Here is a 10,307-nt window from a genome sequence, read left to right on the forward strand (position 1 = left end):
ACCCCATCTGTCCTTTCCCTGGTAAAGGGACGAGGGTGGAGGTATTGGAGCTTTGTTGAGGGAAAGCTACTTCCCTCTGCTCACAAGAATAGAATTAAGGTTTTACCTCTGGCCCTGAGTAGAAGCATGACAATCTAAGCTAATCAAAATATAAGATTATGAGGCCAGGCGTGGTGGCACACACCTTTAATCCCAGTACTCAGGGGGCAGAGGTAGGAGGATTGCCATGAGTTCAAGGCCACCCTGAGATTACATGGCGAATTCTAGGTCAGCCTGGGCTAGAGTGAGACCCTACCTCGAAAAAACAAAAATCAACAACAACAAAACCCACATAAGATTATGGTTCCCTTCCTTGAAAGTTAATCCAACTGAGCCTGTCAGTTACCTGGACAAGAAAAGAGACTCCTCCACTTCACCCACCTAAAGACATGTTAAGGAGTTCAAAGAAATATTTGTCCCTTTAATGAGATAATATAGTTCTACCTATAGAAACCCTTCCCTCGATGCAGTTGCTTGCAGACTGTCTACCCAATGCCTGATTTTCTGAGTTCTAGCTCAAAAAGCATTAACTTTTTCTTTTCATTCTTTCTGTTGCTTCTTTGGATCCTGGCTAAAAGCCTAAGCTGAGTGCCCACACACACGGAATTTCCTCCTTCTGAAGATCTTCCCTCCTCCCCGCGCCCCCCCCCCCAATAGACCTGAAGACCTCCATTGCCAAACCTGCCTGCTTTCTGGGTCCCAACTCAAAAGCCATGACATTTTCTATTCCCATTACCCATCTCCCTCCTCCCAGCAGCTCCCAGCAATTCCAGCTTGCTTGCCTGGTTATTTTTCTCTTTAAGCACTAATAAAAATTATCCTCAGGCTTCCTTTTGACTCCATTGCTAAATTCATTTATTGAGACTTAAGAGCTCATGAAAGGAAAGCCCATTCCTTGGTAACAAGTTGATGAAAAGAAAGCTTCGTGGACAAGTTTGTAGATTGGCAGTGCTGTTATTACCCAGCCTCACATGCCAGAAGAGGGGAAAAATGTGGAATCTCCACTCCTGGCTTCCAACCAGTGCAGCAAAGGACAACTTCGGAGCCATTACTGCCATCTCTCGGGCCCTTTTTTCTGATGACTCTGTGTTCAACCTGTTGTCTGTTCACACTTAACAATATTTTCATAGACCAGTCTCACCCCAACAAGATGATCTCAGTTCCTTAAGGACAATATTGTGCCTTATTCCTCTCAATACATCCCAAAAGAATTTCTACCACAATGAGGTGCCAGTAAATATCTGTGACTGGTTGCTGGCTAGGGGTGCCATGGGCTAGGTGACCTCTGGGGATCCACAAGCAAGAGGGCGGAATTCTCCAGGGCTTCAGCCCTTTTGCTTGGGAGTTTCCTAGCGGGCCCTATTGGCAGGTGGTTTGTTCATTGAGATGGCAGGACAGAGCACTGACTCTTTAAATCACACCTCCCCATTCATAGTAGTTTTTTTTTTTTTTTTTTTAACCAAGTCAAGATTTTCTGGGATTTTCCTAAGTTCATAGAGGAGAGGGGTGTTTTTTCTTTAGGTTTTTACCATGCTTATAAATCGCCTCTTGTTCCATTGCTTATAAGTCGCTGGCATCAAAGCTGGGAAATGAGGTGGGGAGGGTGGGAGAGAGACAAATGAGAGGAATTTTATGTGGATTCTGTCTTATAACCATATTACCTCATGCCTGCCAGGATGCTTTTGCTTGACCTTTGGCCCTACTATGTTTTCAGGAATCCATCTGCTCGTTTTTTTGCCAGATGCATTAGCAAGCTGTCTGCACTCCATTCTGGACAGAGCAGCCATTGAGCAATGGCAGCAGAAGAGAAAGAAAGCTTCCACCGTGTGCCCGGGAACTGTTTCCCAAGGCGCTTCTCAGCCTTCTAAGGCAACTTCTGAGCTGTCAGTGGCAGCGAAGCCCTTCAGCAACATCTCCTTAGTCTGTCCTGACCCCAGATGCTATGCTATTATCAAGAAAGCCAAAGCGAGGCTGTCTTCAGGGCTTGTGAGGGCCTCCCTTGTTTTGGATAAGTAGGGAAGTTGCCCATAGCCAGCCAAGTGGAATCACAGAATTTCAGAGTTAATAAATTAAGGGGAATGGAGGTCTAGGGGAGAAGTCACTCAGTTAACCAAGCTACTGGAATCAGAGCGAAGTGTAGAGAACTCATGACTTTGGTCTTTCCCACCTCACCACCAATAAGCAGTGTAACCAAGCAAAACTCTGTCAAAAATCCGTGGTAACATATTCATATCTCCAGGCTATTTTCTGCCCATTATCTCAGAGCCTGCCTGGAAAAATGAAAGTGTGAGTAAGAGAGACAGGACAAACACCCCTGTCCCGCTCCAGCAGTGATCAAGCAGCCATAGGACCAATAGGTATGTAATTCATCCAAGGCCACCTAGCTCATTGGTAACAGGGATGGCCCAAGATCCCAGACTGCTCAGTCTGCCAATCAGTGTTTACCGGGGATGTGCATGGGCATCAGACTCTCCGGATATCTAGAGAAGTATAGGAAATACTAGGTGAACAACAGATTCTTCAATGCAGGATTTCCCAGAGCTTTTCTACACAAAGAAACATGGTGAGTAACTCTGAGGACGTGGTGTGTGCTGGACTATCATGCTTGGTAAGGCAACCTCACCGAACTGGACTTCCTGAGGTCACTGGTTAGGGAAACCTGACACGTTAAACCAGGAACTGGCCAGCTTTTTCTGTAGAAGACCAGACAGCATATAGTTTACACTGTTCAAGCCCTGCCGTCCCCAGGGAGCCACTCCAACCCACCCATGTAATGTGAAAGCAGCCCTATAGTGTCTATAAACCACTGACTCCAACCCACCCGTGTAACGTGAAAGCAGCCCTATAGTGTCTATAAACCACTGACTTCTACATTCCAGCAAAACTTCCCCGTAGAAATGGGAGGAGGCTACAGTTAGTCTTTTTTTTTTCTTTTTTTAAAAAGATTTTTGTTAATTTATTTGCAAGGAGCAAGAGGGAGAAAATAGGCGTGTCAGGACCTCTAGCCCCTGCAAATAAACTCCACATGCACATGCCACCTTGTGCATCTGGCTCCGTGTAGGTACTATGGAATAGAACTTGGATTGTCAGGTTTTGCAAGAAAGTGCCTTAATCACTGAGCCATCATTCCAACCCTGCATTTGGTCTTTGACCATAATTGTCAATGCCTGCACTAAGGTCACATGAAAGACTCTTATGCCCCCTGTGATCTGACAGGGAAAAACCTCTTCAAGAGCTTCCTGGCTGGGACCTCCCCTTCTGAACTGCTCTCATACTTTCTGTCCCGAACGGAAGAGCTGTGGGTATCCTGTCCAATTGCCCTGTCTTGGTAGAAGAGGGGAGCGAGACAGAAACCAGTCCCTCTAGCACGAGGGTTAGCCAAATGCTGGAGACAAGGAAGCTTCCAGAAAGGCATTTCAGAGAAAGCTGAGATCCACTAGTTGGAGGAGCCTGCACAAGTTCAAAGACAAGGCTAGGAAAGGGCAGGGTCTCTGGACTAGGTGTTTAAAGGGAGGCAGGGATAAACTCTGAGTAGAGGTAGAGGGAAGGAAGTAGAGCAGCCACTGTTTATGGCTCTTTTGTTGACTAACTGGTGTGTGGCTGGGGTGGGGCTGTGCTTAAGGGCTAGAGGCAAAAATACATCATCAGAGATTTCTGTTTTTTTTTTTTCAAATTTCATCTTCTATCTCCTCCACTGAAGTGAGGGGGAGGGAAACATTGTTTGGCAGGCTAGAACCGGGGATACCTCCATAGGGATTTCCAGCCCAGGATATTGGAAGGCCATGGATTTTTTTTTTTTTTAATAGGATCAAGCACCTTCAGAGCTAAACTCTAATTCTCCTTCCCCTTCTGCTTACTCACGTAGCTCCTTCTTGTTCACACGTCTGCACCGCGCATTTGGTGAGCACTTGATGCACCATTTCTCAAAGGCAGGCATGAGCCATCCCAGCTTATAGATGAGAGAAGTGAGGCTCACAGGAATTATGGAGCTACACTACCAGGGAGGGAGCATAGCCTCGATCCCACCCTGCTTACATAGAAAGCCTTGCTGCTTGCTGGTCAGCTCCTTGCTGCTTTCAGCTCCTCGGGCTTGTTGCTTTTAGACTCAGGAGTGGGAGGTCAGACTATAGTGGCTGTTTTCTCAGTATCTGCTTGCCAGGCACACCTTGTGCTATAGGCCAGGATCAGACCAGGAACAAGGAAACTAAGTCTTCAGGGGGATCTCTGGCTTATGAGAGGGCTGGGCCCTGTCAATTGGTACTTGTCTGTTGACTTTGGATGGCTCCCCAAAAGTTCTTCCTCCTTGTCGTCCTCTTGGGTCTAGACGCGGAGGCGAGAAAGGGAGAGTGGTTTGCTAACCTTGGGAAAGACTTGCTCATCTGTCCCTGACCATTGGAATCAGAATCAAAGCTCTCTGGAGCTTACAGATATTCCCAGAGGGAAACTGAGATGGCCTTTGGGTCATAGCCAACTTTCCATTTCTACACTCTTTTCATTCAGTTTTACCTTATCCCTGTACCTGCAACAGCCTGCTTTGGACCAGATTCTACCTCAGGGTCTCTTTCTAGTCAGCCTTCCCTCCTTCCCCAGCCAGACAAAGCCCTCTGCCACAGAGGCCACTGGCATGCTGTTTGTTACCACTCTCTGATTGGGAGTCCACCAAGCAGGGCACTCAGTGAAAGACTGGGCATTCGGGTAGTGACGCAGTAAGCAAGTGGTTAAGAAGATGGTGGCTCCGAGGGTCCCTCTGGACAAAAGAATGAACAAAAGATGTCAGGCTCACATGCGTATTTGGCCCACACATCAGTCCCTCAATGCCAGCCAAAGAGTTGAGCCATTAATCTGCAAACAGCTTTACTCCCTTCTTTCATAGCCTGCCACCCAGCTGCTGCCCTTCACTGACGTGATGCTGACAGCTGGCAGACTCCATCTGACAACCCTAAAGAAACCCAGCAGTCAGACAGAAAGGGAGTCCTAATAATCAATCCTCCTCCCTCTTACGCCAATTCCTTAACAGGAAGGCTTGCCTGAAAAAAAAAAAAAGACCTAAACATAAACCTGACTTCAGAGACCCTCAACTGCTCAACTCAGCCAACCTGCCTATTTCAGTTCCATCTCTCCTAGTGGGATTCCAAGCAGTGAGCACACTCAGTCTGTTGCATGCCAGCAGCCTTCTGCTTGCCAGCTAACGTGAAGAGCAAGAGGCCCAGCTCACACTCTTCTGCCCCGGCTGACAGGAGAAAGGGAGCAAGGAGAAGGCACACGGCTCTGCTGATGCATCACGACTGGGGAACCATGCAACGAACTATTCTATACCACCAATACCCTTTTAAAGGGTGGAAAGGATCCCAATTAGCCTTCACAGATTCATTGTCTCGGTGTTATTTTTCAGCAATTAGCACTAAATTGACTCTATACTCCTGGCTTGATAAGGGAATGCTAGATTACAAGGCTGGCTGACCTAGGATTAAACATTAACTCCAGACAAGGGTTAAACATCGACTCAACTAAAGACCTGCAGATGGGAGGGTGAGGCAATCCTTCTCTATTGGTGATGAGGTCAACCCACAGTCTTGGAGCATCAAGCTAATGATAACCTGAGGTTGGTTCAATGTGAGCCTATGAGCTTGCCTTTCTCCAATCCTCTGGATCAACCAAGGGTAAAAATGGAAACAGCCTGTTGTCTGTGGAAACATAATTTAAAGGATTCATCCTAACATGAAGGCTTTGGGAAGAAGAGGAAAATGTTCAATGCTGGAAGATCTCCACTATAGGCCTGTCTATACCATTTCCTTCCCATGTCCACTTGGACAAGTCATTTCATGCTTCTGCCATGGGCCTCATTGTTCACCGGGGATCATTCTTAGCTCCCGGTGCCTTCTCTGTCCTATTCCTTTGATGCCAAATCATAAGCACCTGTTACATGCCACAACTCTATATGTCGATCTTTCTCTGGTGTGAGGGTATAGCATGTGTGGTATATGCACATGTGTGTTGTGTATGTATGTGTGCAGATGTGAATACCCTATGCACATGAGTGCAGAGGCCAAAGGAGAATGTTGGGTGGCTTCCTCTATTGCTTTTCCACATTGTTTAGTTGAGACAGTCTCTGAATCCAAAGCTATTGGGTTGTTTTATTTGTTTTTTTTTTAGGCCAAACTGGCTGACCAGCAAGCCCTAGCAATTCTCTCTTTACTGTCCACAGAACTGAGCTATAGGCATGTGTGGCCATACCCAGTTTTTGTTTTTTTAAGTTCTTTCATGATTTAATTATATCAAGATGCATAAATTTAACTTCTGTGGGTACAAACTGTTCATTTTTGAGGTAGAGTCTCGCTCTAGCCCAGCCTGGCCTGGAATTCACTATGTAGTCTCGGCTGCCCTCAACTCATAGTGAGCCCCTACCTCTGCCTCCTGAGCGCTGGAACTAAATGCATGCACCACACATGGGCTCAGACCCAGCTTTTTAAGTGGGTGCTAGGGATCAAACTCTGGCCCTCATGTTTGCGTGGTAAACTCTTGTATCTGCTGAGCCATCTCCCCAGCTCCTGTGATAATCTTTGTAACATCCTTATGGGTTTAGGAAAATGAGGTCCTAAGACTTTAAATAATTTACCCAAGTTTCTTGCCTAGCAGATGGCAAGGTTTGGGTATGAACTCAGAGCAGTCTAGTTACGGAGTCCCTCCCTGTCCCACAGGCTGCATTGCCTTTGCATGCTGGCTGTGTCCTGGCATGTGCAGTTCCTTGATGGTGTTGGTGCGAGACATGACTTCACGGAGATGGTATGCCCTTGGGAAACAAAGACACACACTCCTGAATGTCCCTAATCTCCCTGGACCGCCAACCAATCATGGCCATGGTGAATGCTTATAGCAGGCTGAAAACTAATGTCCTGCTATGTCTATGTTCTCATCCCAGAGCCCTATGGATGTGACCTTATTGGGAAATGGGTCTTTGTAGATATGACTAAGTTCAGGATCATCAGATGAAAATGCCAACCTGCATTACCTGAGTGGACCTTAAATGCGATCATGAGGGTCCTCATAAGAAAGACGCAGACAGGGCTGGAGGGATGGCTTAGTGGTTAAGGCATTAGTCTGCAAAGCCAAAGGACCCAGTTTTGATTCCCCAGGACCCATGTTAGCCAGAAGCACAAGGGGACATACGCATCTGTCGTTCGTCTGCAGTGGCTGGAGGCCCTGGCATGCCCATTCTCTCTCTCTCTCTCTCTCCCTCTTTCTCTGTCAAATGAATAAGTAAATAAAAATAAAATATTAAAAAAGACGCAAACACCGGACACACGCATAGCACACAATGGTATCACAGAAGCAGAGATTGAAAGGATCCAGCCGTACTTCAAATAATGCCAATGAAGGCCAGAAGCAGCTAGAAACTGGAAGATGCAAGAAACATTCTAAAAAAGAGAAAGCAAACAAATTCTGCTGTCAAGGCTCCATAGGGAATATGGCCACACTACCATCTTTTTGTTTGTTTGTTTTTGAGTAGGGTCTTACTCTAGCTGACTGACTCAGCAGACCTGGAATTCATCATGGAGTCTTAGAGTGGCCTTGAACTCACAGTGACCCTCTGTCTGCAGCCCAAGTGCTGGGATTAAAGACATACACAACCACACCCAACTTCCATCTTTTAAAAAATATTTTATTTTTATTTATTTATTTATTTCACAGAGAAAGAGGGGGAGAGAGAGAATGGGTGCACCAGGGCCTCCAACCACTGCAAATGAACCCCAGACAAGTGCGCCCCCTTGTGCATCTGGCTCACGTGGGTCCTGGGGAATCAAACCTGGGTCCTCTGGCTTTGCAGGCAAGCGCCTTAACCATTAAGCCATTCCTCCAGGCCCCATCTTTTTGTTGTTGCTGTTTTTGCTTTTTTTTTTTTTTTTTTTTTTTAGGTAAGGTCCCACACTAGCCCAGGCTGACCTGGACTTCACTATGGAGTCTCAGGCTGGCCTCAAAATTGCTGTGCTCCCCCTTCCTCTGCCTCCTGAGGGCTGGGATTAAAGGTGTGCACCACCACGCTCAGCTCATGCTCCCATCTTAATTTTGGACTTCTAGCCTCCAGAACCGTGGGAGAATATATTTCTGTTGTTTTACATCATCAAGGTTAGGATTATTTTTTATAACTGCCACAAGAAACTAATATAGTGCTCAGCTGCCACACAGAAGCCGAGAACTGGACAGACCTTAGGAAGCAGTCAGCCCTGCTCTCTTGTTCAGCAGATGAAAAGAGCTGTGGACATAAGGAGGTATTGATTTGGCAAAGGTCACTCAGCAAGTTAGAGGCAAAAACCAAGGCCAGGACAAGGGTGTGCTATCCAAGGACCAGTTTATCTGACCCTTCTCACAATGGTTAATTTCTAGAGTCATGAAAAACAAATGGGACGCCTATAATTATATATTTCCTGACATCGTTTCTTTCTCTTTGTAAGTGAGGGGCGACTTGAGCAGCCAGTGTAAATTTGCAAATCATGACTACCAGTTATCGTCATTATTACAGAATTGGACATTTGGACCCACTCTCGGGCACTTGGTCAGTCCTCCGCCCCTCAGGGCTGGTTAAAAGGGCTATTTTGGGGACACTAGGTTCTAGACAGAGAAGTCACAGTGTGAAAAAGCGAATCACAGCAGCCACACAGCCACCTGTGGCTGAACTCAAAGTGGGCCATAGGGCTTTTACTTCCCGATTCTTCCATGGGTTCTATTTTTCCATTTCCTCTTTCTCCAAGCTAGACCCCTAAGTGGGAGAGGTGAGCTTTGGGTATGTGGGGTGCCTCGGTGTGTGTGTGTGTCTATGTGTGTGCATGTGTGTCTGATATGGCCTGCTAATACAGTCTGGGAGACCACTAAGAACATGTGCCAGTATATAATCTAGGGAGCTACCCACCATCCTGGAATTATGGAGCAGGGAAGGAGACCTGCTTCCTCCTCTGGACAGCATGAGAAGCAATGGCTTGGTGGCCATGCTTTCTTCCAAAGCCTTTGTTCACCAGATGTCTGAGCTGGTAACCATAGGCTTCACTCAGCCCCTACTCCAGCCCAGACAAGTTATTCCCTGCTTTGGGAGAAGCAAACATATCCTGTGGATGTCTTGACTGTGGAATTCAAATGGAGACAGCTATAGGATGGAAAACTTTCCAGGGTGACCGCCCAATGGCAGAAGCAGGTTTGTGTCATTAGTGTCCCTATACATCTCCCTCGCCTCACCCATCCCCCTGGGAAGGGGAAGGGGGAAAGTGCTAATGAGGAAGAAAAAGAACATAGTTCCTGATGTGTTTCTGTGCCCTCTCACCCACCACCATGGCTCTGTGCCAGGGCGCCAGTAAAAGAGAGGAGATTAACAATGATCTATATGGCCTTGGAAACTCCAGGACCTGTAAACTTGCCTATCCTCTCTAGGCCATCAGTGGTCCATAGTTGTGCCATTACCCATTGCACCTCCAATTACATGAGACCATTGCAGTGCAGAGGATACAACCACAAGAAGGGCAAAGGAGAGCAGAGGGGACCAGAAGTCCTACCAAAGGAGCTGAGATGTAGACCCACTTGGAGTGGACCACAGAGTTCCTAGGATCGGTGGACGTATACCTCAGTCCACAGAAACATTTCCCCTTAGAACACACGATCAACCCAGCGTCACAACCAAACAAGACCAAAATCTTTGATACCTTCCTCCCACTGCCCCAGACGAGGGAAGAAAGAAAAAGAAAAGAAAATCTAGAATGAGACAAATCTGGAATGAAATTGACTGAGATACTTTTGGACTGAGTTTGCCTAGTTATAATTATTATAATTATTTTTTCTTACATCAGTCAGATTATGCATTTAGGGTTTGAAATTATCCTTCATGAAAAAGGATTTTTTGCCATCCAAATCGGTGGCTGTCGGCTAATAATATGCACAAATGAGCTAATATACACCTGACCTCCCTGTGTTTCTCTAGGCCTCAGTTTCTCCTTTTCTCCTTCCTCTTCTGGGGTTTGTCCTTAGGATGCTGCAGGGAGAGCCAGTAAACCCTACACAGGTGTAATAGGTAAGATTTTTGAACAGGATCGGAGGGGGTATGACAAGAGACGAGGACGTGCGTGTTGGAGAGTGGGCTTCATTTTTGTGATATGGACAGGGTATGGTCACTCAGAAGGCATCTGGGAGAGCCAAACCTGTCATGCTCTGGGAAACCCCCACAAACCAACTAGCCACAGCCAGGAAGAAGGTCGCTGCCTCAACTCAGCAGGCCCGCAGCCTTCTCC

Source organism: Jaculus jaculus, chromosome 1 (genome assembly GCF_020740685.1).
Source record: "Jaculus jaculus isolate mJacJac1 chromosome 1, mJacJac1.mat.Y.cur, whole genome shotgun sequence".
Taxonomy (NCBI): Eukaryota; Metazoa; Chordata; class Mammalia; order Rodentia; family Dipodidae; genus Jaculus; species Jaculus jaculus.